This window comes from Callithrix jacchus, chromosome 2 (genome assembly GCF_049354715.1).
Source record: "Callithrix jacchus isolate 240 chromosome 2, calJac240_pri, whole genome shotgun sequence".
Classification (NCBI taxonomy): Eukaryota; Metazoa; Chordata; class Mammalia; order Primates; family Cebidae; genus Callithrix; species Callithrix jacchus.
The window spans coordinates 92483147-92510412 of record NC_133503.1 but is presented as its reverse complement, the minus strand read 5'-3'; the positions used below and the strand labels follow the sequence as shown (position 1 = coordinate 92510412).

The 27266-nt window shown below is 36.5% G+C and overlaps 1 long non-coding RNA gene across 1 annotated transcript in view; it reads right to left on the bottom strand.

Moving 5' to 3' along the window:
• Nucleotides 1–4690, bottom strand: part of LOC118151410 (uncharacterized) — a 55296-nt gene extending 50606 nt beyond the window's left edge. The window contains exon 1 of the long non-coding RNA XR_004739681.3: nt 4471–4690. This is a non-coding gene — a long non-coding RNA (uncharacterized LOC118151410). The remainder of the gene's footprint in view (nt 1–4470) is intronic.
• Nucleotides 4691–27266: the final 22576 nt, after the last annotated feature.

Genomic DNA, 27266 nt, shown 5'->3' with positions numbered 1-27266 from the left:
TCTAGTCATAACATTTTTTGTCACCTGATGTATGCATACCCTTGTTTTATGTGTGTTTCTGTTTATAGGCATCTCATTTTATATATTGCTGATTCATTAGCATTGAATTCCTGGTCAACAATATGTTGCCTGACTCACATGTGGCCATGTGGGTAGAAAGTAAAAGCTCATTTTCAGGGGAGGAATTCAAGCAGACTATGAAAATTTCTATACAAAAAATAGAGGCAAGTGCTGATAGCCAAGACAGTGGGGAGAAGGCCTCAAAGGCACTTCAGAGATCTAAGAGGCAGCCCCTCCCATCAGAGGCCTAGGAGGGCAGAATTGGTTTCTGGGCAAGGCCCAGGGCCTTGCTGACCTATGCATCCTTGGGACAATGCTCCCTGCATCATGGGTGCTCCAGCTCCAGCTAGCATAAATGGTCTATGTGCAGCTCGAGCTACTGCTTCAGAGGATGCAAACAGTAAGCCTTGGTGGCTTCCACATGGTGTTAAGTCTGCAAGTGCACACAGTGCAAAAACTGAGGCTTGGAAGCCTCTGCCTAGATTGTGGAGGTTTTCTGGAAAAGTCAGTAGTGTCCCTGCTGCAAGGGTGGAACCCTTGTAGAGAATCTACGAGGGCAGGATGGAGGGGAAAGGTGGGCTTGGCATCTTCATACAGAGTCTCTACTGGAACACTGCTTAGTGGAGGTACAAGAAGAGATCTACCACTTTCTAGTTCCTAGAATGGTAGATTCACCAACAGCTTGCACCTTGCACCTGGAAAAGCTGCAGACACTCAACACCAGCCTGTGAGAGCAGCTGTAAGGACTGAACCCTGCAATGCCACAGGGGCAAAGAGGCCCAAGGCCTTGGGGGCCCACCATTTGCACCAGTGTGCCTTTGATTAGGGACATAAAGTCACAGGAGATTATTGTGGAACTTTACAATTGAATGACTGCCCTGCTGGATTTCAAACTTGCATGAGGCCTGTAGTCCCTTGCCTTTGGCCGATTTCTCCCTTTTGGAATGAAAGTGTTTAATCAATGCCTATACTCACTAGAGGAGGCAGATAGCTAGACATGAGCAGGTGAGGAGAGCTTATGAGAAAGGGAGGTCTGGAAAGTCTCCCTAGGGACCACCAAAATCCTACATGCTAGACATAAGCTGAGAGGAGGGGAAATACCTAAGCAGAAAGGATTTCCCCAGTAATTACTCACTGTAGTTAACCTATCATAATGTAGTTACACACTGATAAAGAGAAAATAAGAAATTAATAAGATATGTACAGGCATAAAAAGTACAGATTTAACTGCTATATGACCTTCCTGGGGTTGCAGTTATGAGCAATGCTGTCATTGGGTAGAATTTGTATATGGTACTGGGCCCCCACCTGCCATTCAACTAATGGCAGGTAATAGTAAGGGAGGGCCTCAACTATTCGGTGAACCACAGTTCCTCACCTAGTCCCACCTTGTGTCCACCTAGCTTCCACCCCATTTCCATCTCTAACACATGTTCACCTCTTTTCTGTTGTTGATTTCATCACCCCATGGTGGAAACTAGGTGGGAACAAGGCAGAGTGGAAACACTAGACAAAGAAAGCAGGTGGAGACTTATAACAGAGGCAGGAACTTCCGGAAACAATCTGACATAATAAAGACCCCAAACACATAACTCTCAAGCTGCTGATGGCTCGGTCTCTTCAGCAGCCCCCTCTGCTTCACCTATGCAGAGCATACTCAAAATTGTCTATTCCTTGGCCTCACTATAATGATTTTATTTACTATATTTGATATCTTGTTTTCATTTAATTCAGTCTGGACTTCTAATGCTCCATGAATACTCCTTCTCACCTGTTTGAACTCACTCATTTGCTCTCCTATCATATAACAGATATTCCTAAGGTATTGTGTTCTACATGCCTGAGAGGCTCACTGGACCCAAAACCTTTAGTACTTATGGTCTCAAGACTTAATTCTGCTTCTAGCAGCCCATATTTCGAAACACACTCATTGTTTCACCTTTTTTCCCTTGGGAGAAAAGCAACAGTGACAGTTGTAGTAGCAACAACAACAAATAGCTCTTTACAGTACAAAATGGCAACTACCATTTTGCAAAAACAAGCCAAAATATCTTTTACTTTTTCATGAGGAGCCTTTAAGAAAATGAAACTCAAGTAGTAATTCAATTATTTTACCCTAGCTCAATGCTGGTTCATAATCTAATGAACCAAAATTTCTAGTGACACAAAAATAGCAATACATCTATATAAGGTGTATACTCTGTGGTCCAGAAGTAACGACCATTTATTCTTATTATTTCTGCATGTTGCATTTATTCATTCACTTACTTGCTAAAATGTGTTTGTAACCCCAGAATTAATGCTCCAGCTGCTTTTGCCATTATTTGTGGATAAGAGCATGGTGGCAAAAAATTTGTGTTGCCTGACTCACATATTCTCAAGGTCAAACATGGTGACACTACCTCTTTATTTTAGCTCTCATGCTCTGAACAAATGTCCTTTTTATGATCTATGTAATGACACATTTTTCACTTTGTTGTTGACTTCACTGTTAAAAATCATCTTCACACATAGTGTTGAAGTGCTGCCTAGTGTTCCTAAGCTCAAATGCCTTAGGGGGAAAATACGTGTGGTAGATAAGCTTCATTCAGGCATGAATTATAGTGCTGTTGACCATAAGTTCAATGCTAATGAATCAGCAATATATAAAATGAGATGCCTATAAATAGAAACACACATAAAACAAGGTTATGCATACATCAGGTGACAAAAAATGTTGTGACTAGAGGCTTGCAGGAACCTAACCATGTATTTCTGCTAGGAGCAATGTTTTAGAATTTGCTGATTCAGTGAGGTGACGTTACAGATTGTAACTACTGCAAATAAAAAGAATTGGCTGTATACTTCTCTAACTAGGGAATGGGTAAAATACATTACAAACATGGGAAGAGGTGATTAATATTCCCTACTTGTTCAATTAGTGCAAAACCTAATTTTGAGCAGGAGAGTAGAAGAATGTGGACATACCTCTTTTGCTAGCCAAATTTAACATCAGGCCATAAACAAGTGGTATAGCAAGCACTGTGAAAACTGTCAAATATGAAGAACAATATTAGAATTGGCAAGAAGAAATGAAGAAGGAAGAGGAGAAAGGTGGGGACCAGGAGGAGGAGGGAAAGTGGAAGGAAAGGGAGAGGAGAAAAAAATACCTAAGAAAATGGTGAGTCCAATAAATCAATGTAAAAATCTACAGATTGCCAAGCTGATTAAAACGGAAATTGTAGTGCAGCTGGCTAAAGGTCTTATAATAACTATGCTGTTTAAAGCTTGTGTTTCATTCCATTTTAGAGTAATAAAAGTATGAGCAACAGAGTGTAGTTATAACAGAGTGTAGTTCTAGAGAAAGGAAACTATATTAAGATAAGCTCTTTAAATTACTGTTCCAATTTTTTGCTCACCTCAAAGTATTTCAAAGACTTTTATTTCCTTCTCTAACACATGCTAATCTTCCCAATATTTGGTTTGAAGAATGGAAACTAGGGGCAGAAGGAGAGGGGGCTTTATGAGAGTGGATGGGGGCAAACACAGGGAGCTGTCTTGTATCTGGGCTTTATAGGGAGGGAAGCAAGGCACTGTAAGAAAGAACTTAGAAGGTGTATGGGAGAGAATGAAGAAGGAGATGGGGAAGAGTAAATTGCCAAAACTGCTGTGACAACAGCTGCTTGGCATATGAATTCTATTATTCTGCGCATTTTTTTCTAAACCTTACTGCTTATAAGGGACTAGAATCTGCAGACCACTGGGAGATTTCTATAGAAAAGCTATTCACAGGATCTGGAAGAAAATGAGATAATTTTGTATTTGGTAGTATTTTGATTGTTATAAGTTGAAAAGTCTTGCTGTACTTCCTCCCATTCCACTGATCCTCCTTTTCAATCCAACTTTTATCCTATTATATAATTTTTACAATGAAGCCATTGGAGTGTAAAAAGGACCTCTATAAGGGTGGTCTCCTTTCATAACTGCAGCTCTGTACCCTTGAACTTAAATGGTTTCTATTAAGTTATATTTGTGATGTCTGCACCATGTGAAATAAAGGGCCATTATGATTGTTCAGGTGTGTGAGGCTCTTACTTAAAGAGGAATTGGCATAATAACTTTTTCATTAATAGTCTTCATGTAGTAGGGTGAATGTAGAAAAGAGTGTTTTATGTTCAGTGGACTCAGATTCTACGGTAATGTGAATTAAGGAGAAAAATATGGCTTGAGGAATTTATACTCAAGATAAAATACAGAAAGGATGAGGAAACTTTTCCGGATTTTGGACTGATATATTTGTGGATGTGATAAAGTATCTTTCCTCTAGTGTGTAACAGCAGGCATTCATAAGGCACAGAGCATAGAAAGAACTGGAAACATTTGCCATCAAAGAGAACCCAGAGTTTCCCATGTTGGTTAGGGGTTTCAGACCTGGACTGTGCAGCAGGGGCAGGCATTTTAGCTGCCTCAGCCTCTTCACTCTTGGTTGATATGTACTGTCTCTCATCTCTCCCTTTAGATTTCTTTCTTTCCAGAGCTGCTGTTTGCCTGAGGCTTCATAGGAAGGTTTTAGACAATTTCAGAGCATTCAAATGATTGATTTGTTGATCTTTAAGACTTACTCCCACCCAGCCTGGAGATTCCTGTGTTTACAGAATCTGATTGTGAAGCATTTATGAGCTTCTCATAGCTTGTTCACAATTGGTTAGGATTGGAAATGACAATAGCAGATGTAACACAGTGTCTTCTGCTAAACAAGCCAATGATGTGTCACGTGAGAAGGATGGGCTAGGGCACTGATCATGATTAATTTTTAAATGACATTTAATTAATATGGACATTCATGGACATTAGCGTCTGCAACGACATCCTGTGATCTCCATCACATTCTAAAATCTGAGACAGAGATGCCTGCTTGATGTGGCTCATTTGCCTTTGAATTCTCATGAGCAAACTAATTTCTCTAAAGCAGCTTTAATAGGTAGAGTTGAAGGAATTCTTTGAACATGCATGTCTGTTTTTCATTTACATCTTTTAGGAAGCAAAGTTATTGTATATGATTTCACTGAAGTAATCAACAATATATCAGCTAACTGTAACTAATGATATCATGCTGTGCATTAAGAACCTTATTGTTGTTTTCTTTTCCAGAATTACGAGCTGAAATCATTCCTTATAGAGGAAATTTTTCCTCAGTGACTAATTTATTGGGGGTTACTCTGAATTTGGAGTTTTGCCTTTATGACCAAAAGCTGTTTTCCGGATGAATCTAGTCGAGATGTCACTTTTTCCAAACTTGCTGCCCTGTTCTTCACAAAGAGACATTTGATTGGTTCCTAAATAGATCCTCCAACAATTGGGTTCTATTAGAAGATGTGTCGTATATTCACCTCACTTAAGAATCTCTGTGGTGTCCCAGAGAGATGAATAAAAAGATGTTAGTCAAATGGTTTCTTGGCATGAGTCCAAATGATATTACAACTTGTTCCTCTAGATTGGACCAGGAATATTTTGGAGGAGTAAAATAAATATAACTTAATTGATGATGGGGAACCTGCTACTCATTTGATGATGTTGTCTCTGGCTATCACTGTGTGACAATCATAATAATGAGGATGAAGATGGTGGTGATGATGATGTTTGTCATCTACTACTTACTCAAGACATTCTATATGCCAGACTTTATGTTAATTTTCTAAAGAATAATTTAGTGTAGTTCCCACATTAGCCATGGCATATAGTTTTTATTATTCCCACTTTCTTGACAAAAAGTTTAGTGAGGCTCTTTAAAATGCCAATGAAACAGACCTTAGTGTCAGAGCTAGATTCATACCCCTGGTCTGATTGATTTCAAAGCCTACTTTTAACCTTTGCACACTGAAAGATGTAGGATGTCAAAAATAGAATGTCTATTTGGGCCATTCAGGTAAATTAATGTCATGGGTGGGTATAAAACGATGGAAAGTAGTAAGACCTCCAATCAAATGGATCACCACTTCTCAAACTGTATGATGCACAAAAGTCACGTGCTAATCTTGTTCAAGTTTTAGATTCTGATTCAGTAGTTCTGGGACAGAGCCTAGAATTCTGCATTTTTAGCAAGCTCTCAGGTGCAGCCAACCTGGTGATTTAAGGATCACAATTTGAAATAAAGAAAATTTTAAGCATATGATCCTGGCAAAATAGGACAAGTCACCTAGTCTGCATATGCTGGGGTAGGGGTCATACTCAGTGTGAGTCAGCTCTAGGCTAGAGAAGCATGCTGTTTAGGTGGCAAGAAGACTTTGTGATCTCCCACATTTTTAAAAGATGAAAGTTGTCTGGCCCTAAAATTGGTTATTTACCAAAAACCACCCCAGGTATTAGTGACAGAGCTTCGAGCTGAAACCATGTCTCCAAGCTGTGAGTGAAATGATTTCAACTGTGGCGCTACACTTTATTGCCTATTTTACCCATAAAGTTGTGGTAATTTTTTTTTGTTGGCCTCTCTGATTTATTTAAACTAGATATGTCTTTATGTATTTGTTTCTGGTGAAAGTGAAATTCCATGTATGCATGTGTGTGAAATCCTGCTTAATTGGGTTTTCTGTTATGTTGTTTCTGGTCTAAGAGGATTTTCTGTTTTAAGACAAAACCATTTTTCAAATCTACCTTGAGTATTTGGATACTCAAGTTAAGGCCAGTTTACTGTTTTTTTCACTTCTAAAATTACTTAAAGAGTTACTCTGCATTATTCAGGAGCATCTCTTATTGCTAAGACTACTTCTTAGTGATAGGTTAACCATGAGCCAAGCTTTCCTGTTTTAATAAAATTTTGGGGAAACAGACATGAAATTAATACTTCACTACAAACCTCCTTTTTCTATAATATAAAATAGTCTTAGATTCCTTTTTGCTGTATGGCTGTGCTTCATCTTTGGTAAATTGTTTTCAAGAGTTCTTTCTTCTGTGGAAATATAGTAATTAGATTACATGATATAAAAATTTGGTATCTCCCATGGCAAATACCTTTTTAATTTTTTAAAAAGTAAAACAATGACTTAAATAGGACTTACACTAAGAAGTTTTCTTTTAAATATTAACTATAAGAGTTCACATTCATTCCCTCTTCTCCCTCTTTCTCCTATGCTGGTGTGGTTTATCAGTGCTATCTTTGTGAAGCAGGAAAGTGGAATACAAAGGGCTTTCTGAAAAATGCTATTTTTGATTTGCTAAATTCTATAGGAATATAGCCTGGAGGGAATCCACTAAAGAAAAACATCTAATGCTGTTGCATTTCTCACTTCTGCCAAGATTGTGCAATAACAAGGCCTATAAGCGACACCAGCATGGATGTGCTAGTGTTGATAAAACTTTTAGCGAGTGGCTTAGTCTCCTTCTTTGCTTTCTCTAAAGGTAAATACAATGGATCCAGGGCAGTTACTTGCAGTCCCACTTTTAGTCTCATACCTTTCAAGTTGTAAACTTATAGTCTGCATAGGTATCAAGCTGCCCACCTAGAAAACCTGCAAAAATATGGCAGATTTCAACACATTTCCTTGTGCAGTATTCAGAGGACAGAATAAATGTCTCAGCAACCCTTTAGTATATAGTAACCAGCAGTAGAAGAGCGAAGTCAATAGCTTCCATTGTTCACATGGCACCACTGGATGCATTGTTTTTGCTTGTGAAAGAGAGCCCACACACAAGAGATTAAACAAAAAAGTCAAGTATAGTATGTAGCTAACAGTTTCACTGTTCTACAGAAAATAATAGGTTTTATTCAACTTCAACAAAACGGAATTCACATTCAAGGCTGAGTAGACGATAACCTGCTATGCAGTTATGTGTTTCTGTGCAAGCATTGTGCAGGTGATAGAAACTCTTAGATTTCTACTCCTTCTTACTGAAGACAATCTGCAAAACAAGTTATTTTAAATTACCTTGCTTTTTCAAAATCTTGAATGAAAAATCCATTTGAATAGAATATATACGCAACTCTCAAGGTATTATAAATAAAAATCCAAAATTAGAAACTATTCCAAATCAAAAGTATGTGTTCTCACTATTTCCAATGTTGTTCATATTGCCTTAAGTTTAGAGAAAACTGGATAATAATAATATATATATATATTTGTTTTTTTTTTTTTTTTTTTTTTTTTTTTTGAGACGGAGTCTCTCTCTGTCTCCAGGCTGGAGTGGAGTGGCAGATCTCTGCTCACTGCAACCTCCACCTCCCAGATTCAAGTGATTCTCTTGCCTCAGCCTCCTGAGTAGCTGGTACTACAGGCTTGCACCACCACACCCAGTTAATTTTTGTATTTTTTGTAGAGACAGGGTTTCACAGGCTGAATTGGTCAGGCTGGTCTTAAACTCCTGACCTCGTGATCTGCCTGCCTTGTCCTCCAAAGTGCTGGGATTATAGGCATGAGCCACTGCGGCTGCCCATGATTTTTAATGTTGTCTTATCACTGTCTAGGATGATAGGTTTATAAGTTAAATAAAAAAGTAAAAATAGCATATTGGCTGAGTAGATTTCTTTGAGCCAGTACTTGACCTACTCTGAAAGATTTCAGAGGTGCTTTTTGGATTCACTTATATTAGAACTGTTCTATCAGAAGTAGATATATAAATTCACACCATTAATTCTGTGAAAGCCATAAATGATTATGGTTTATTTCAGGTATTTGTATACTAATATAAACTCTCTTGGGCTGTTAAAAAACCAACATATCTACCTGCAACATTATCAAAACATTAGAAGAAAACAGTCATCCACATTACTGCCACCCTCGTTCGAACAATTTTAATTCATTGTAATCTATTTTTATCTATTAATCAGTTAATTTTCTGCCTGTTACAGAAATATCAATTGATATTTTAAATCATTGCATAAATAATGAACATTTTTTTCTGACTTTTGTTCATTTAATATCACGTAATGAATATTGTTCCTTGCTGGCCCATAGGCTTCCAAATTATCATTTAAGTTTTGCATAGCATTCAATTTGCTTGATGATGCTTTATTTATGTAATCATTTCCTAATTATTGGCCTATTTATTTGTTCTTAGTATGATAATAATTGAAAAAGCCACAGTGAATGTATTCACCTTATGTTATTTAGAATATTTATTGGGCCAGGAGTGGTGGCTCACACTTGTAATCCTAGCATTTTGGAAGATCGAAGTGGGTGGATTGCCTGAGCTCAGGAGTTTGAGACCAGCCTGGGCAACCTGGTGAAACCCCATCTCTTCTAAAATACAAAAAATTAGGTGGGCGTGGTGGCACACACCTGTTGTCCCAGCTACTCAAACTGAGGCTGAGGAAGAAGAATTTCTTGAACCGGGAGGCAGAGGTTGCAGTGAGCTGAGATCACACCATTGCATTCCAGCCTGGGCAACAGAGTGAGACTCTGTCTCAAAAAAACAAAAACAAAAACAAAAACTGTACTCTTTGTAGAATATTTGCCTTTTATTAAGAATTTAAATAACTCAAGAATGATAGAGAATTTATAAGAAATATGCAAAGAAACAAAACAACTATATGCCACTACTTATAAGTAACCATTACTTATGAGACCTCAATGCCAGATATTGTCATTTTGTATTTTTGTGCATAATACAAATAGAAATATAAGTAGATCTATAAATTTCTATTTTTATTAGATTATTATTTGGTTATAATACATGGCAATATTTTTACAGCTACTATATGATAAAATCATTACATTTAATTTTTCTTATTTTAAATATTGAAAAAATCCAAGGGAAAGTGAGTTACTAATTTTATTGTTTATCTACCTTTTCCAAAATTAAGAGTTACTAAATTTTAGATAAGTATTTATCACACATATTTATTTTCAAAGAACATAATTCTACTAAAGGAAACTGTGAAAGAAACATTAAAATTAGAATCATTTAAAAAAATTGTACACATTAATTTTAGATAATGCTGATTGAGTTCTTGCTATGCAGATGTAAACATTAAGATACAAAACTTAATGTTTCTCCACTTTCTTTTTCTGTCTCCACTTTCTTTTTCTGTGTTACTTTGTTAGTTTTATAATTATTTTCTTTTCCACTTTCTTTTTCTGTCTTACTTTGTTAGTTTTATAATTATTTTCACATAATCAGCATTTATATTTTGTTGTGTTAAGCATAAATTGTATAACATTTATTTATAGCAGTTTTATATTTTAAAATATTAAAATCTCACCACTGTAATTTCTAAAGTATTTTTTATAATCTGTTCCCTAATTAATGATTGCATTTGGTTTTGAAGTGATCATTCCAGGAAGGGTTCAAGGTTATATATGTTTGAGTTGTATATATTTGAGGTTTTCTACCTGTTGCCTTTATACTTGAACATTTGTTTGGGTATAATGACCTGCTGATCAGACAATTCCCACTCTCTTCTGCCAGTGATAGTTGCTGTATACAAATTTGAGAGCTATCTTATTTTTTATCCTTTGTCAATGCTTCGTATTTTTCATGCAGATGCCTAGAAATTTTCCCACATTGCTACCTGCATATGTACAAAACAAGACATATTACAGGTTATTTATCATCTTTGCAATATGAAAATGTTTAAAATGTCCCAAATGTTCACTGATAAGGACTGGTTAAATAATTTATATACATGCATATGCAATGAACTACTTTGTTGGTGGAAAACAATTGATGAAGCTATTTATGTAATGATGTGAAAAGATTTCTAAAAGAAATCGTTAAATAAAAAAATACACAATGGTGCATTGTTAAATTTAAGAAGAACTTTAGACAAATTAAATTTAAAAGAGTTTATTTGAGAAAAGAAATGATTTATGAATTGGGCAGCATCCTGAACCAGTAAAGGTTCAGAAAGCTCCATGCAGCAATGTGGGCAGACAGTATTAATAGAAAGAAAAAGGAAGTGATGTACATAAGTAGCGTGATTAGTTACAGTTCAGCATTTGCCTTATTTGGATATGTTTGAACAGTTTATAGCCTATAATTGGCTGATAATTCAGCTTCTATAATTTCCCAAGGAGACTCAGCTACTTGATACAAGAATGTATTCTTAAATTAGGTTGCAGTTTGTTTACATACTAAATAAGGTTGCTGTTCACTACAGAGGGAGGCAGCTGTAGGCCAAACTTAGTTTAACTAACAATAAAGAGGAAATTAAAATATGTGTTTTTGTTTTTAGGCATTTGAATAAAGAAACTATGGAAGAATTCTTTTAAGATTAAGAAAGGAGATTATATGTGGGATGGAGATGATTAATGAGCAGATGGCTACAAGCATAAGAGTCAAAATTTTTATCTTGTACCTCTTCATATTAATTTAATATTTAAATAATATAAAAAACCACAAATAATAAAAAAGCATTAAATTAAAAAATACTAACATAGCCATATTGATAAGACAGAAATTGAAACTTGGTTTGATTCTCAATATTTTAAAGCTGATTCAACATGCTGGTTCATATGCAGATTTATTTATGACCACAGTTCCATGGAAAATCATCTATTTTAACAGCTATTTAGCAAGCAGGAAACTGAGCTTAATATTCTTCACTCCCCCTCTCTCCACTCAAATAGACTGCTTCTTCCAGTTTTTTTTTTTTTTTTTACCTCATGGTCTTAAGAGTCAAATAGGGAATTATTTGTGTTCTGTGAGGAAATACTAAATAAAAATCAGCCTCTTCTGACTTTTGCAGACTCCCTTAACATTTCCGACAAATATTGATTGTTGATTTGGCCCTGGTCATGTTAACAAGCACAATGAATTAACTGGAGCTATCACAGAACAAAGTTAGTCCTGTGACTACCAACAGATGCTTTAAAAATATTGTACATTGTCTTTAACTTGGGGGGAAAAATGTCTTCATTGATTTTAGGTCTATGAAACCTCTAGTATTCCAAATTAAACCGTGGCCTCAATACAGTGTTTTTCCTGCTAACTTTGCCTTTTGAATTACTATTCTTTTCTATAAAATAATAAATAATCTCAGACAGAGTAAACATCTAATCTTGACCAGGTACAATAAATGAACCAAACAAGCATGAGACACAATTTTAGCTTTCAATAATCTTACAATGAATTTAGGTTCAGAAAATTTAATGACCTCAAATGATCATACATATATGTTTATGTCACCTCAGAAGTGATATCATATCATTGTATGGAGAAATTATTATGCTTTTTATAATAATATAATATTTTCAAATTTAATGATTTAGTTTTGCACTTTCTCCTTTTTTATACTTAGTGTTTTTAAAATAATTAAGAGTTTTTAAATAATTAAGAGTATTAAAATGGTGACAAGATTCCCTCATTTTGCTCTAAGAATGAACTACGTTATCATTTATGTCACTGAGATTCATTGTCAGCTTTGTCTTGATCAGTGGTCAGAAACACTCATCTGGTCACAGTCCACAGTTTGGGTTAAGAGACAGATGTATAAAACTTGGTAATAGCATTCAGATTTTAAAAAAATATTATAAATGGGGTTGTACTCTCTCACGCAGGCTGGAGTGCAGTGGCACAAATATGGGTCATTGTATCCTCGACTTCTTGAGCTCAAGAGATTCTCCCACCTCAGCCTCCCAAGGAGCTAGAATACCCTGGCTAGTTATTTTTTTATTTTTTATAGAGACAAGATCTCTCACTGTATTGCCTAGGCTGGTCTTGAACTCCTGGGCTCATGAAGTAGGTATAGCTCTCATAAACAAAGTTAGCACCGTGCCTTGTCCTCCAAAGTGTTGGGATTACAGACAGCCACTACACCAAGCCAGAAATTCTTAAAATGATCCACATGAGACAGAATGAAACTGTACGAAATTAGTGGCAATGAGAATAAAAATGAAAAGAGAGTAGATGATGCTACTTGGGGATGGAATTGTTGAATGTGGGGGTAAATCAGGACCGCAATGAAACTGGTCATGAAAGAGGAATACCTTAGTATTAGTTTGGAATAAAATAAGATAATAAAATTACATTTTTCCAGCATGTTTTAAAGCTTTTTTAGGATAAGGACCATGGTTATTGATTAGTTTATTCTTTCAATAAATATTCAAAGAAATTTATAAGAATTTACTTGATGTTGCTAACTGAAGTAGGTGCTAGTAATGTAAAAATTAGATGCACAATTCCTAAATATCTTCTTGTGTAATAGGGATGTAAGGATCAAAGGTAATAACTCCTCCTCTCCCACTTCTCATATGACTTAGAATATATGTGCTAAATAAAGGTTTCTAAGTGTCAATGACTTTTTGCTGTTTTCTTTCCTCAGAGCAATGCATTAGGACTTTACTAAATCTGACTCCAGAGAATAAACTGGTAAGATTCCAACTATTCCAAAGTGGTAACAGGCAAGGATGTAGTACATCATAACCAGAGCTGAGAATAGTGTCTGTTTTTTTCTCCTCTTCTGAATTGACAACAAAAGCATTGTTTAACATGTTACATCACAGAAAATCATCCTTTTTTTGAGTAAATTCAAGTATTTTAAATAATTCATTCACAAGTAAGCACGTGCATATGCTTTCCACAAGCTGCTGCCACCACTAAGGAGGTGCAGGTGATTGTCAAGTGGCCCATTCTCCTGTAATTAATGTAAACCTGTTTTTAAAAGTACTCACCATATAGACTTTGCTTGACAAGAGAGCGACTCTTCAACTCCTGCCTCATTCAGTGAAAGAGTGGACAATGCCCTTCACTTTTGCATTATGTGGTGATCATTAATAATATTAACCATAAAATGATGTAGTCAGCTTAAAATTCAGCCTTTGAATCTTTGTTCTGCTGAATGCAGCTTCCCCAGGAGACTGAAAAGCTGTGCAAGTGTGTTACTCTTATTTGCTCTGCACTGATTATTAGTTTCGCTGACTGACCTCTTGATCCCTCTAGTGAGAAGAATGTAAATGGAACAGTGCCAGAACCTTGCTCCAGAGAATGCCTTTTTTCTCTCTCATTGACATCAACAAAAGAAGAAAGCATAGTAGTTTTTTTTCTTCCTAATGGAACTGAACATTGAAAATGGTGCTTTGGGATGGGTCTGGGGTGAGGGGTAACAATGATACCTCCAGTGTCTTAACCACTTGTTTCTAGGACCTGCTAATGACCAGCAAGCCTCAGGAGGGTTAAACTCCCAATACCTTAGCGGACTTCATGGATTTCTCAAACGCCAAACAACAACTGAGCCCTCCAAGGAGAAGCAGAGAATTTTACAGCTGCAAAAAGGTTGTGAAGGTTTATTACTGATTCAATATCCTTCACAATTCCATGAGGGACTTGAAACAGTGACAGGAATTTAGAAGAATATTGAAATCCAGCAGAAATTTCCAGATTCTTTGGGATTCTCACAACACAAGCAAAGGGTCTTTGAATAACTTTCTACAAAAAGGCTAATAAAATTGTGCCCAAATTCTGAAAGAACCTGTCTTCTCCAAAGCATCACGTTGCTTCGGTTTCGATTAGGCTTTGTAAGGTGATCCACTTGTGGTTCATGAAAGCCCTACTAGCAGTTGTATGTATTTGATTAAGATCAGTAAACAAATATGCTGTTACTGAAATGTGGTTGGCAAAGTCCTTTAAGCATAAGGATTTCTGGGAGAAAAAAATAATAAAATAGAGTTTTTCAGGGTAAAGATTAGAATGTCTTATCTAGAGCTGCAATGACCAATATGGTAATCATGAGACACATATAGGTATATACATTGAAATTAATCAATATTAGCAAATTAAAAATTCAATTGCTCATTTATACTAGCCAAATTCCAAATGCTTAAAAGCCATGTAGTGATTATACTGAACAATTCAGAGACAGAATATTTCAGAAATTCTATTGAATAGCATTAAATACAAATACTTTTGTGTAGACCTGAGTTTCTCAAACCTTAAAAAATTACATACATTTATTTTCTCCATGTCTGTATTTTTATTATAAAAGTAAATAATTCATAGACTGATGAAAACTAGAACAGTACTAACTGATATACTAGAAAGCAAATCCTCTTGCCTCTGCTATTATCATTGGTTTTTAATACCTGTGGTGGGGTCAGCAACCTCCATAATTCTACATCATCGAATTGGACATATATTTCTTGATCTATCAATTCCAAATGGTATTTATAGACTCCCTGACATAGAATATTACACATTTGGTACACACTTAACATCTCTCTATAATTTACTTCCCAGGCCTGCCTGATTCATTTTTTAACTTTCTCTTCTACTTATAATCATTATGAAGTAACATAAGATTCCAATGCAATGATTATTTTGATTACTCAAGATGTTATCACCTTGCCTACTTAATGATGATAAGACGTGTGCCCCATCCATTTTCTACAACCTTCTGTCCTTTTAATATTTTTCCAAATTAATCCGCCATATAATTTTAAATAATCTACAATTAGGAAATCCAGTGATGGGGAGGCCAAAACAGGAGGATCCCTTGAGGCTAGCACTTTGAGACCAATGGACAACAAAGCAAGATCCTTTCTCTCCAAAATATTTTAAAAAACAACTAGACATAGTAGCATGCCCCTGTAGCCCTAGCTGCTTGTGAGGCTGAGGTGGGAGTACTGCCTGAACTCAGGAGTTTAAGGTTACAGTGAACTATGATCATGTAATTGCACTCCAGCCTGGGTGACAGAGTGAGACCCTATCTTAAACTAGTAATAATAACCTATAAGTATAGAAACATACATACACACACATACACACACACACCTTAGTCTTCCAAGCTTTGCCTATAGGTTGTGTCTAAAATTGAAGCCAAGAATCAATCTTTATAATAGTATGATCATCTAAATACTAATTGTAGAAGTATGTTAATGACTTAAAGTGATGGACACATATTCCTTTGTCATTGACCTGTTTCTACTACTGTAAAATATGATTTATATAAATTTACATGGTTATCTGACTTCTAATGTTATTCTAGATAATCTATGACTTTCTATTCTAAATTACTATTTACTGGCATGGTGTGTGACTCACATCCTAAGATTACTTTCTTTTTATTCCTACGAATGCCTTCTTTATTTTACTTTTTAAACCTTTTCTATTTCTTTCTCCTCCTTGAATGCCTTTTTCACTTTGCTGCAAATTATTTTCATGAAATTATTTCATAAAAGATTTTGGTAAGTTTTCTGAGTTTTTGTATGTGAAGTGATATTTTTACTCATATTTGATTAAATATTAGAGCAAAAATGATATTCTAGATCCAGACACTTTATTCGATTTAAAAATTTTCATTGTGTTTTATTCTAACTTCTAATCTTTCTGATGCCTGGCCCCCAGTTCTAGTATCCTTCTGCATTTATCCAACTTTCAATACTTCCCTATTTGGCAAATCTTGTCATTTGGTAGTTGTCATAGTTATTGATGTGATCCTATTGATGAGGAAAAATCAGAGATGTCTTTTATTGTCTTTCTAGTGAGTTATCTTGTTAAGTCAGTAATGAATTCTGAAAGCAACGTCGGACATGTCAATTGCTAAACTCACCAATAAACTCTATTAATGGCTCCTGAGGAATTATTCCATATCTTTGGGTTTTCTTCTGTATGTCCATGGTCTCTGCAAACAGAATTCCAGGAAATTACATGGCACATAAAATATTTCAGATTCTGTAGAAGGAGAGGAAATGGTTCTTCCACAAGCTTTCTACAATAAAAGTTTCTCTCTGTTCGGGGAAGGATGGATGTTGACAAGTGAACTTGATAGGAATGGAATTAAACCCTTTTTATAAGCAGAGTTATAGGGTTTATGACATAAGATGGTCATCTGATTTATTCTGTTATTTCAGTCAAGACTACACTATAGCATTCCAGGAAGCTATTTGGATGTATCTAAGAATTCTATGTAAAAAATAAAAATAATTTCTTTTGATAGGTCATTTTGTTCTGCCTGAACATTCTTCTTTTATGTCCCTTAGTATTCTTTTATATATATAAAATAATATATTGGGAGGCTGAGGTGGGTGGAACACGAGGTCAACAGATCCAGACCATCCTGGTCAACATGGTGAAACCCCGTCTCTACTAAAAATAAAAAAATTAGCTGGGCATGGTGGCGCGTGCCTGTAATCCCAGCTACTCAGGAGGCTGAGGCAGGAGAATTGCCTGAACCCAGGAGGCGGAAGTTGCGGTGAGCCGAGATTGCGCCATGCACTCCAGCCTGGGTAACAAGAGCGAAACTCCATTTAAAAAAAAAAAAAAAAAAAAAAAGAATATATATATGCACTTTAGGTTCTGGGTTACATGTGCAAAACATGCAGGATTGTCGCATAGGTACGTACATGGCAATGTGATTTGCTGCTTCCATCCCCCCATCACCTATATCTGGCATTTCTCCCCCGGTTATCCCTCCCCAAACTCCCTACCCCCTGCTGTCCCTCCCCTATTCCCCACCAACAGATCCCAGTGTGTGATGCTCCCCTCCTTGTGTCCATGTGTTCTCATTGTTCAGTACCCACCTATGAGTGAGAACATGTGGTGTTTGTTTTTCTGTTCTTGTGTCAGTTTGCTGAGAATGATGGTTTCCAGATTCAGCCATGTCCCTACAAAGGACACAAACTCATCATTTTTAATGCTGCATAGTATTCCATGGTATATATGTGCCATGTTTTCCTTGTCCAGTCTATCATTGATGGGTATTTGGGTCAGTTCAGGTCTTTGCTATTATAAACAGTGCTGCAATTAACATACCTGTGCATGTGTCTTTATGAAAGAATGATTTATAATCCTTTGGATATATACCCAGTAATTGGATTGCTGGGTAGAAGGAGAGGACCTCTAGGTCGTTTAGGAATCGCCACACTGTCTTCCACAATGGTTAAACTAATTTACACTGATTTATACCCATGGTATAAAAGTGTTCCTATTTTTCCACATCCTCTCCAGCATCTGTTGTCTCCAGATTTTTTAATGATCACCATTCTAACTGGCATGAGATGATATCTCAGTGTGGTTTTCATTTTCATTTCTCTAATAACCAGTGATAACAAGCATTTTGTCATGTGTTTGTTGGCCTCATATATGTCTTCTTTTGTAAAGTGTCTCTTCATATCCTTTACCCACTTTTGAATAGGTTTATTTGTTTTTTTCTTGTAAATCTGTTTTAGCTCTTTTTAGATTCTGGATATTAGCCCTTTGTCAGATGTATAGACTGCAAACATTTTTTCCCACTCTGTTGGTTGCTGGTTCACTCTAATGATTGTTTCTTTTGCTGTACAGAAAAGTTTAATTAGATCCCATTTGTCTATTTTGGCTTTTGTTGCCAATGCTTTTGGTGTTTTAGTCATGAAGTCCTTGCCTACTCCTATGTCCTGAATGGTTTTGCCTAGATTTTCTTCTAGGGTTTTTATGGTGTTAGGTCTTATGTTTAAGTCTTTAATCCATCTGGAGTTAATTTTAGTGTAAGGTATCAGGAAGAGGTCCAGTTTCTGCTTTCTGCACATGGCTATCCAGTTTTCCCAATACCATTTATTAAACAGGGAATCCTTTTCCCATTGCTTGTTTTTGTGAGGTTTGTCAAACATCAGATGGTTGTAGATGTGTGGCGTTGCCTCTGAGGCCTCTGTTTTGTTTCATTCCATTGGTCTATATCTCTGTTTTGGTACCAGTACCATGCTGTTTTGATTACTGTAGCCTTATAGTATAGTTTGAAGTCAGGTAGTGAGCCTCCAGCTCTGTTCTTTTTGCTTAGGATTGTCTTGGCTATGCGGGCTCTCTTTTGGTTCCATATGAAGCTTAAGGTGATTTTTTTCAGTTCTGTGAAGAGGGTCATAGGTAGCTTGATGGCGATAGCGTTGAATCTACAATTTGCTTTAGGTAGGGTGGCCATTTTCACAATATTGTTTCTTCCTAACCATCAGCATGGAATGTTTTTCAATGTGTTTGTGTCCTCTCTTATTTTGTGGACAGTGGTTTGTAGTTTTCCTTGAAAAGGTCCTTTATATCCTTTGTTAGTTGTATTCCTAGATATTTTATCCTCTTTGTAGCAATTGTGAATGGCAGTTCATTATTGATTTGGCTCTCTTTATGTCTGTTTTAGGTGTATTTGAATGCTTGTAATTTATGCATATTGATTTTATATCCAGAGACTTTGCTGAATTTGCTTTTCAGTTTCAGGAGATTTGGGGATGAGACATATATAGTATACATAATGTCATCTGCAAATAGAGACAATTTTACTTCCTCCTTTTCTAAATACCCCTTATTTATTTATTTATTTATTTATTTTTTGCCTGATTTTTCTGGCTAGAACTTCTAATACTCTCTTGAATAGGAGTGGTGAGAGAGGGCATCCTTGTCTAGTGCCAGGTTTCAAAGAGAATGCTTCCAGTTTTTGCCCATTTGGTATAATATTGGCTGTGGGTTTCTTGTAGATAGCTTTTATTATTTTGCGATACATTTGTTGATACCTAGTTTATTGAGAGTTTTTAGCATAAAGGGCTGTTGAGTATTGTCAAAGCCCTTCTCTGCATCTATTGAGATAATCATGTGGTTTTTGTCTTTCGTTCTGTTTATGTGGTGGATTACATTTATAGACTTGTGTATGTTGAACCAGCCTCACATCCCTGGGATGAAGGCTACTTGATCATGTTGGATAAGCTTTTTGATGTGCTGTTGCAATAAGTTTGCCAGTGTTTTATTGAAGATTTTTGCATCTATGTTCATTATGTATATTAGCCTGAAGTTTTCTTTTCTTGTTGAGTCTGCTGGGTTTTGGTATCAGGATGCTCTTGGTCTCATGAAATGTCTTGGGAAGGATTCCCTCTTTTTGGATTGTTTGGAATGGTTTCAGAAGAGTGGTACCAACTCCTCTTTGTATGTCTGGTAGAATTCGCCTGTGAACCCATCTGGACCTGGACTTTTTTAGGTTGGTAGGCTATTAATTACTGGCCTCAGCTTCAGCTGATGTTATTGGTCTATTCAGGGTTTTGACTTCTTCCTGGTTTAGGCTTGGGAGGGTGTAAGTATCCATGAATTTATTCATTTCTTCCAGGTTTACTGGTTTGTGTGTATAGAGGTGTTTGTAGTAATCTCTGATGGTGGTTTGTATTTCTGTGGAATCAGTGGTGATATCCCCTTTATCCTTTTTTATTGCATCTATTTGATTATTCTCTCTTTTCTTATTTATTAATCTGCCTAGCAGTCTGTCTTTTGTTGATCTTTTCAAAAAACCAGCTCCTGAATTTATTAATTTTTTTAAAGGGTTTTTTGTGTCTCTCCTTCAGTTCTTCTCTGATCTTAGCTCTTTCAATTTTGATGATAGAGTATTGATTTTAGGTCTTTCCTTGCTTCTCATGTGGGCATTTATTGCTATAATTTTCCTCTAGACACTGCTTTAAATGTGTCCCAGAGATTCTGGTACATTGTGTATTCATTCTCGTTGGTTTTGAAGAACATCTTTATTTCATTGTTTATTCAGTCATCCTTCAAGAGCCAATTGTTCAGTTTCCATGAAGTTGTGAGGTTCTGAGTTAGTTTCTTAATCCCAAGTTGTGATTTGATTGCCCTGTGGTCTGAGAGACTGTTTGTTATGATTTCCGTTCTTTTGCATTTGCTTAGAGTGATTTACTTCGAATTATGTGGTCAATTTTAGAGTAGGTGTGATGTGGTGCTGAGAAGAATGTATATTCTGTGGATTTGGAGTGGAGAGTTCTGTAAATATCTATTAGCTTTGCTGGGTCTAGATCTGAGTTCAAGTTCTGGATATCCTTGTTAATTTTCTGTCTCATTGATCTGTCTGATATTGACAGTGGAGTGTTAAAGTCTCCCACTATTATTGTGTAGGATTCTAAGTCTCTTTGTAGGTCATTAAGAACTTGCCTTATATGTCTGGGTGCTCCTGTATTGGGCCCGTATATATTTAGGATTGTTAGCTCTTCTTGTTGCATTGATCTTTTTACAATTATGTAATGTCCTTCTTTGTCTCTTTTGATCTTTTTTGGTTTAAAGTCTATTTTATCAGAGACTAGGATTGCAACTCCTGCTTTTTTTCCCTCTCCATTTGCTTAGTAAATCCTCCATTCCTTTATTTTGAGCCTACGTGTATCCTTGCACATGAGATGGGTTTCCTGGATACAGCCACCGATGGATTTTGACTCTTTATCCAATTTTGCAGTCTATGTCTTTTGACTGGGGCATTTAGCCAATTTACATTTAAGGTTAATATTGTTATGTGTGAATTTGATCCTGCCATTTTGATGCTAGGTGTTGTTTTGCCCATTAGTTGATTCACTTTCTTAATTGTGTCAGTGTTCTTTACCATTTGGTACATTTTTGGAGTGGCTGGTACTTTTTGTTTCCTTCTGTGTTTCATGCTTCTTTTAGGAGCTCTTGTAAGGCAGTCCTCTGGTGATGAAATCTCTCCTCAATTGCTTGTTTGTAAAGGATTTTCTTTCTCCTTCACTTATGAAGCTTAGTTTGGCTGGATATGAAATTCTAGGTGGAAAGTTATTTTCTTGAAGGATGTTGAATATTGGCCCCTACTCTCATCTGGCTTGTAGGGTTTCTGCCAAGAGATCCGCTGTGAGTCTGATGGGCTTTCTTTGTGGGTAACTTGACCTTTTTCTCTGGCCGTCCTTAGCATTTTTTTTCTTCATTTCAACGCTGGTGAATCTGACGATTGTGTACCTTGGGGTTGCTCTTCTTGAGGAATATCTTTGTGGTGTTCTCTGTATTTCCTGGACTTCAATATTGGCTTGCCTTGCTAGGTTGGGGAAGTTCTCCTGGATAATATCCTGAAGAGTGTTTTTCAGCTTGGATTCATTCTCTCCATCACATTCAGTTACACTTATCATACATAGATTAGGTCTTTTCACATAATCCCATATTTCTTGGAGGCTTTGTTCATTTCTTTCTTTTTTCTCCAATCTTGCCTTCTCATTTTATTTTATTGAGTTGATCTTCAGTCTCTGATATCTTTTCTTCTGCTTGGTCAATTCAGCTATTGAAAGTTGTATATGCTTTGCGAAGTTCTTGTGCTGTGTTTTTCAGCTTCATCAGGTCATCTATATTCTTCTCTAAGCTGTTTATTTTTGTTAGCATTTCCTCAGACCTTTTTTCAAGGTTCTTAGTTTCTTTGCATTGGGTTAGAACATGTTCTTTTAGCTCAGAGAAGTTTGTTATAACCCACCTTCTGAAGCGTGTTTTTGTCAATTCATCAGGCTCATTCTCAATCTAGCTTTGTTCCTTTGCTGGTGATGAGTTGTGATCCCATGGAGGAAGAGAAGCATTCTGGTTTGGGGTGTTTTCATCCTTTTTGCACTGGTTTCTTCCCATCTTTGTGGATTTATCTACCTGTGGTCGTTGTAGTTGGTGACTTTCGGATAGGGTCTCTTAGTGGACATCCTTTTGGTTGATGATGAAGTTATTTATTTCTGGTTTTTAGTTTTCCTTCTAACATTCAGGCCCCTCTGCTGTAGGACTGCTGAAGGTCCATGCCAGACCCTGCTTGCCTGGGGATCACCTGCGGTGGCTGCAGAACAGTAAGGGTTGCTGCCAGTTTCTTCTTTTCTTATCTTTGTCCCTGAAGGGTACTTGCCATATGTCAGCCTGTGTTCTCCTTTATGAGATAACTCTTTGTATCTATGGGGGTCAGCGAGCTGTTTGAGGAGACAGTCTGTCCCTTATAGGAGCTCGAGTGCTAAGCTCTGAGCTCTGTTGTTCTGTTCAGAGCTGCTGGGCATGTACGTTTATGCCTGCTGTAGTGGAACTCATAACCACCTTATTTCCTAAGTGCTCTGTCCTGGGAAGGTGGGGCTTTATTATAAGTTCCTGACATCAGCTGCCTTTTTTCAGAGCTGCCCTGTTCATCAATGTGGTAGCCTAGTCACAGTCTGCCAGCAGAGGTATTGCTGAGCTGCTGTGGGCTCTGCCCAGCTGCTGTATGAACTTCCTTGTGGTTTTGTTTACAGAGGTGTAGTCAGAACTGCCTCGGTAATGGCAGTCTTCCTCAGTAATGGTGGACTGTCTTGGTAATGGCAGACTGCCTCAGTGATGGTGGATTGACTTGGTAATGTCAGATTGCCTTGGTAAAGGCAGAGTGCCTCAGTGGTGGTGGACTGCCTCAGTAATGGCAGACACCCTTCCCCCAGCAGAGCTGGACCTTTCCAGATCCAGCTGTGTTTGCTGTGAAACTCTCAATCCAGAGCATTTCCGATTGCTGGTCTTTGTGGGGTTGGGACTCACCGAGCCAGATTGCCTGGCTTCCTGTTTCAGCCCCCTTTTTTTCAGTTGAATGGGTGGCTCTGTCTCTCAGATCTTCCAGGATGCCTAGATCTGTGTGAGTTTTTGTGTGGAGACCCGCTGTGACAGCTGAAACAGCCATGCTGGAAACCCTTGGAGCTTTTCAGCCCAGGAATCTCCTGGTCTGTGTGCAGTAATAACTCTTTTGGAAAATGTGGTGTTCACTCACACTCTCTGTTGCTCTCACTGGGAACTGCACTCCAGAATTGTCCTATTCGGCCATCTTTGATCCTAGCTCGTCCTTTAGTATTCTGTTTAAGGAAATGAAGAATAAAAATCTAGGCACATAGAACTTTTTCCAATTATATGCATTGAAAATTCAAAATTGGCCAGAGAAAATGAGTATTTACTATTTTGTTGCTGGGAGTGATTTAAAAAGAGAAAGTCAAATAGATTCATTTTGAGTTGGTATGTGTGTGAGCTACTAAAAATAATAATAAAAAAAATCAAAGAAGTGTTGATGTTATTCAGTTGAAAAAATTATGTAGGAATTCCAAAAATTATGTAGGAAAGCCAACATATACTATGAAGAAATAAATGTTAATGGCCAGAATAGTGAGGAAATTATAATTTGTTCTGTAATCTTTATTCATGGCAGAACAATTGAGAAAACCTACTTTGTATATGTATATATTGGTGGTAGTTAGAATCTATCATGATATGGGAATGATTAATGAAAGCTACTAATTACTAAAATGAATTGTTAATGTTATTACCTTACTTTTGTCCTAGACTTTTAAAAGACATTTATTTTGTTCTTACTGTATGCTTGTTAAGTCAGGGCAAGGTGTAACTATGACTTTTTCAAAGAGGTTAATTGACTTGCTCAAGGTTTAATAGCTTGTCAGTGGAAGTATTGGTGCTGGAACCATTGTTTGCTATCAGTTCACTATTTTGTTACAATTTTGTTGCTATCCCAGCCCCATCCCAGTGAACAGAGAGAGAGAACAATAATTTACTCATATGAAATAATACCATGGGAATGTAATGCTCAGCTTTTGACAGGTATAGGAGACTAAATAGGGAATGATGGGATTGGATTCTAGAATTTGAAAAAGTTTTATGGAGAACATAGGACTTGTACTGGTATGTGCAGGCCATCTTAGAGCCCACTTAGTTGTCTTCATGAATTTCAGGGCTAGAATAAAGTTCACTTCTCTGGTGAGCCTTTTGTATAGATTGATTTAGTGGCTTTTATCAGGATGGCTTAAAGTATTTTTTTCCCTGTATGAAACTTTTGGAATTATGTGCCTCCTATCAATCACTACATTAAAGTACAACTGTAGCAATAATGATGACTGACTGACTACTAAGTTGCTCAGTATATTGGAAGAGATTGCCATAATTTTGATTAAACAAACATTTATTAAATGAGACATAGAAAAAACACAAAAATTGAAAATTTTATAAAATAGACAACATTTTAATTGGAAATTACTGGATAAGTAAGAGAAAATGAAGAAAGTGGCCAAGCAACTGATTTAAAGATATATTAGTTATGGGTATGAATAATAATAAGTTCACAAATAAGTAAAGCAACTTAATATACTGATTTAAAAAGATGGGCAAAGAAGTTAAACCTTAATTGCTACAATCCTGGAAAAATATCTATAACATCACCAACAATTCTGAAAGTTAAAATAAGACATATTTTTAACTATACTATATTGGCAAAAGAATTAAATTACAAATTACCTGTTGAAGAAGCCATTGGAAAAGAACTCAGTAACTATTAGAAGTTATATAAATTGCTACAGCTCTTTAACAAAGCAAAATGACAAAATGTACAGAAATTGAAAATGTACTGAAATTGAAAGTGTACACACCTCATGACCTAGTATCACCATTCCTAAGTATATTACCCAAAGAAATTCCCATACGTTTGTGAAAGGAAATGTGCAGACAGCTACAGTCCAGCACTACCTGTAATAGAGAAAATTTTGAAATGACACAAATGTCTATCAGGAAACATAATAATAAATAACAGTATATTCATTAGGTGATACCCCATATATAGCAGTTAAGATACATATTCTAGAATAGATGAATAATATTCAACCTAGATTTCTAAAATATAAAGTAGAATAAAACAAGTAAGATGCATTTTACATATATTATTTGTAAATTTTACAAAACATGTAAGTTTGTATAATGTTTCCATATATATGTTGGTAGTGAAAGCATAAAAAATGTACCAGTTATTTACATTACTTATAATAGTGATTGTCTCTGGGAAGAAATGGGGAGAACACAGGAGATTGTGCTTTTGTCTCTAATGTTTTGTTCTCTACCTCTCAAAAACAACAAAAGGAATCTTTAGCTAATGTTTTATCTGTATATTACTTTTTGAATGAGTATTCTTTAGGTGTTTTTAAGAAATGGAAAAATTGTTTCACATTAATGGGAGGGCTAGTCTCAAATTGCAGAGCAGTCAGCCCTCTCCATCCTATCAACTGAGTGTTCCAGTAAATAGATATTTTGTCTGGAAGCGTCAGTTAGCACTAACTCTCAATCACATTCATTAGAAATATTGTATGGAGAAGGTACATCTCTGAATTGGCACCCTCAGTCTTACCTGGTTTGCTCCCAATTATTTCTGTTTCCTTTATTGTAGAGAATGTCTTTTTTCATCTCATTATCTACTTATTTTAAGCCTGAACTTACTCTTTCCTTATTAAGAGTTTAGAACCATCCTAAAACCCGTCAGTTTCTCTTGGTAGTCCTTCAACTGCAGCACCTAAGGAGCTAGTGAAACAAGGGTTTCACTTTACATTTCAATCCATTGACTGTCAGTTCTAGAACCAGAATCGAATCTGGGTTTTGCTTAGCTTTCTGAGTACATTTGCACACTCAAGGTTAAAATGGCACTAAATAAACTATGCTTTACAAGGAGTTGGTTTTGCATAGGGTTTATTTTGTGAATTCAGGAGTTAGATTGTTTGGCTTAGCCTCTAAAACACTGTGACACTCTGTGTAAGTTATTCAATCACTTTAAACCTCAATTATTCATCTATAAAATGGGGATCATAAGAGCAACTCAAAGGGTTGTGAGAATTAAATGAGTTGTGGTGCATTTAGTGATGGTCTTGGTGCGTGATATGCATTGAATAAATAGTAATTATTATTTGAAGGTTTGAGGAATACTAGGATGGTATGGTATGGTATTGACTGTATTCATGTTCACAATTTGATTAGTCATTCATTCTGTGCAACTAAATCACCAGAATATAGTAACACATTGCAGCTCTAATACCGAAAAATGAAGGAGGAATAACTCTCTCTTTTTACACTTAAGAGAGCTGAATACTGAGAAATAAAAGACATCATGCAATTAAAACAAAATATTGCATGCAAATAAGTTTCTTCAAAAAATTCAAAAGACTAACCATTTTGATCATTTTTTAATAGCGATGTAAAGTTCTGCATTTATCGCCTGATAGAACTCCTGAAATGTATTGTGCAACTCAAAAGGAGCCCAGGCTTCTGAATAGGACACTGTAAACCTGATTTCAACAGATGGAAAACAAGATGTGACAAGCAGTTTGACACTGGCCCTCCACTAATTTCCGCTATTTGTAAAGAGGCACATCTGAATGGAAATAGCTCTGCAGAATGGATCGGTATGATTGGGGCCATGTCAGTCCACACATAAAACTGCAGTGCAGGGGAAAATAAGCAGCCATTGATTTCCTGTGAAAGCCCCCCCGAGTCTGGGGAAAGCAGCCAATATGGGGTACCAGCTGCTCTCTGCTGGAAATCCTTTGTGGAGGGTATGAGGAGTAGGAGAAAGCTGGTGGATATAAAAGAGAGAGAGAAAAACAAAGCAAAACAAAAAAATCTCATACACCAGAACTCAGGACAGAAGAGCTGTGATGACCGCCTGAGCCATGCTTCATTCCTCCAGCTAAGCATGCTTTTCTCAGAAAATGAAGGAGGTGGGAGGGGAGCTTCAACAAACCCTACCTTTATTTATACAACACGTTGGGAACAGTTCCAAT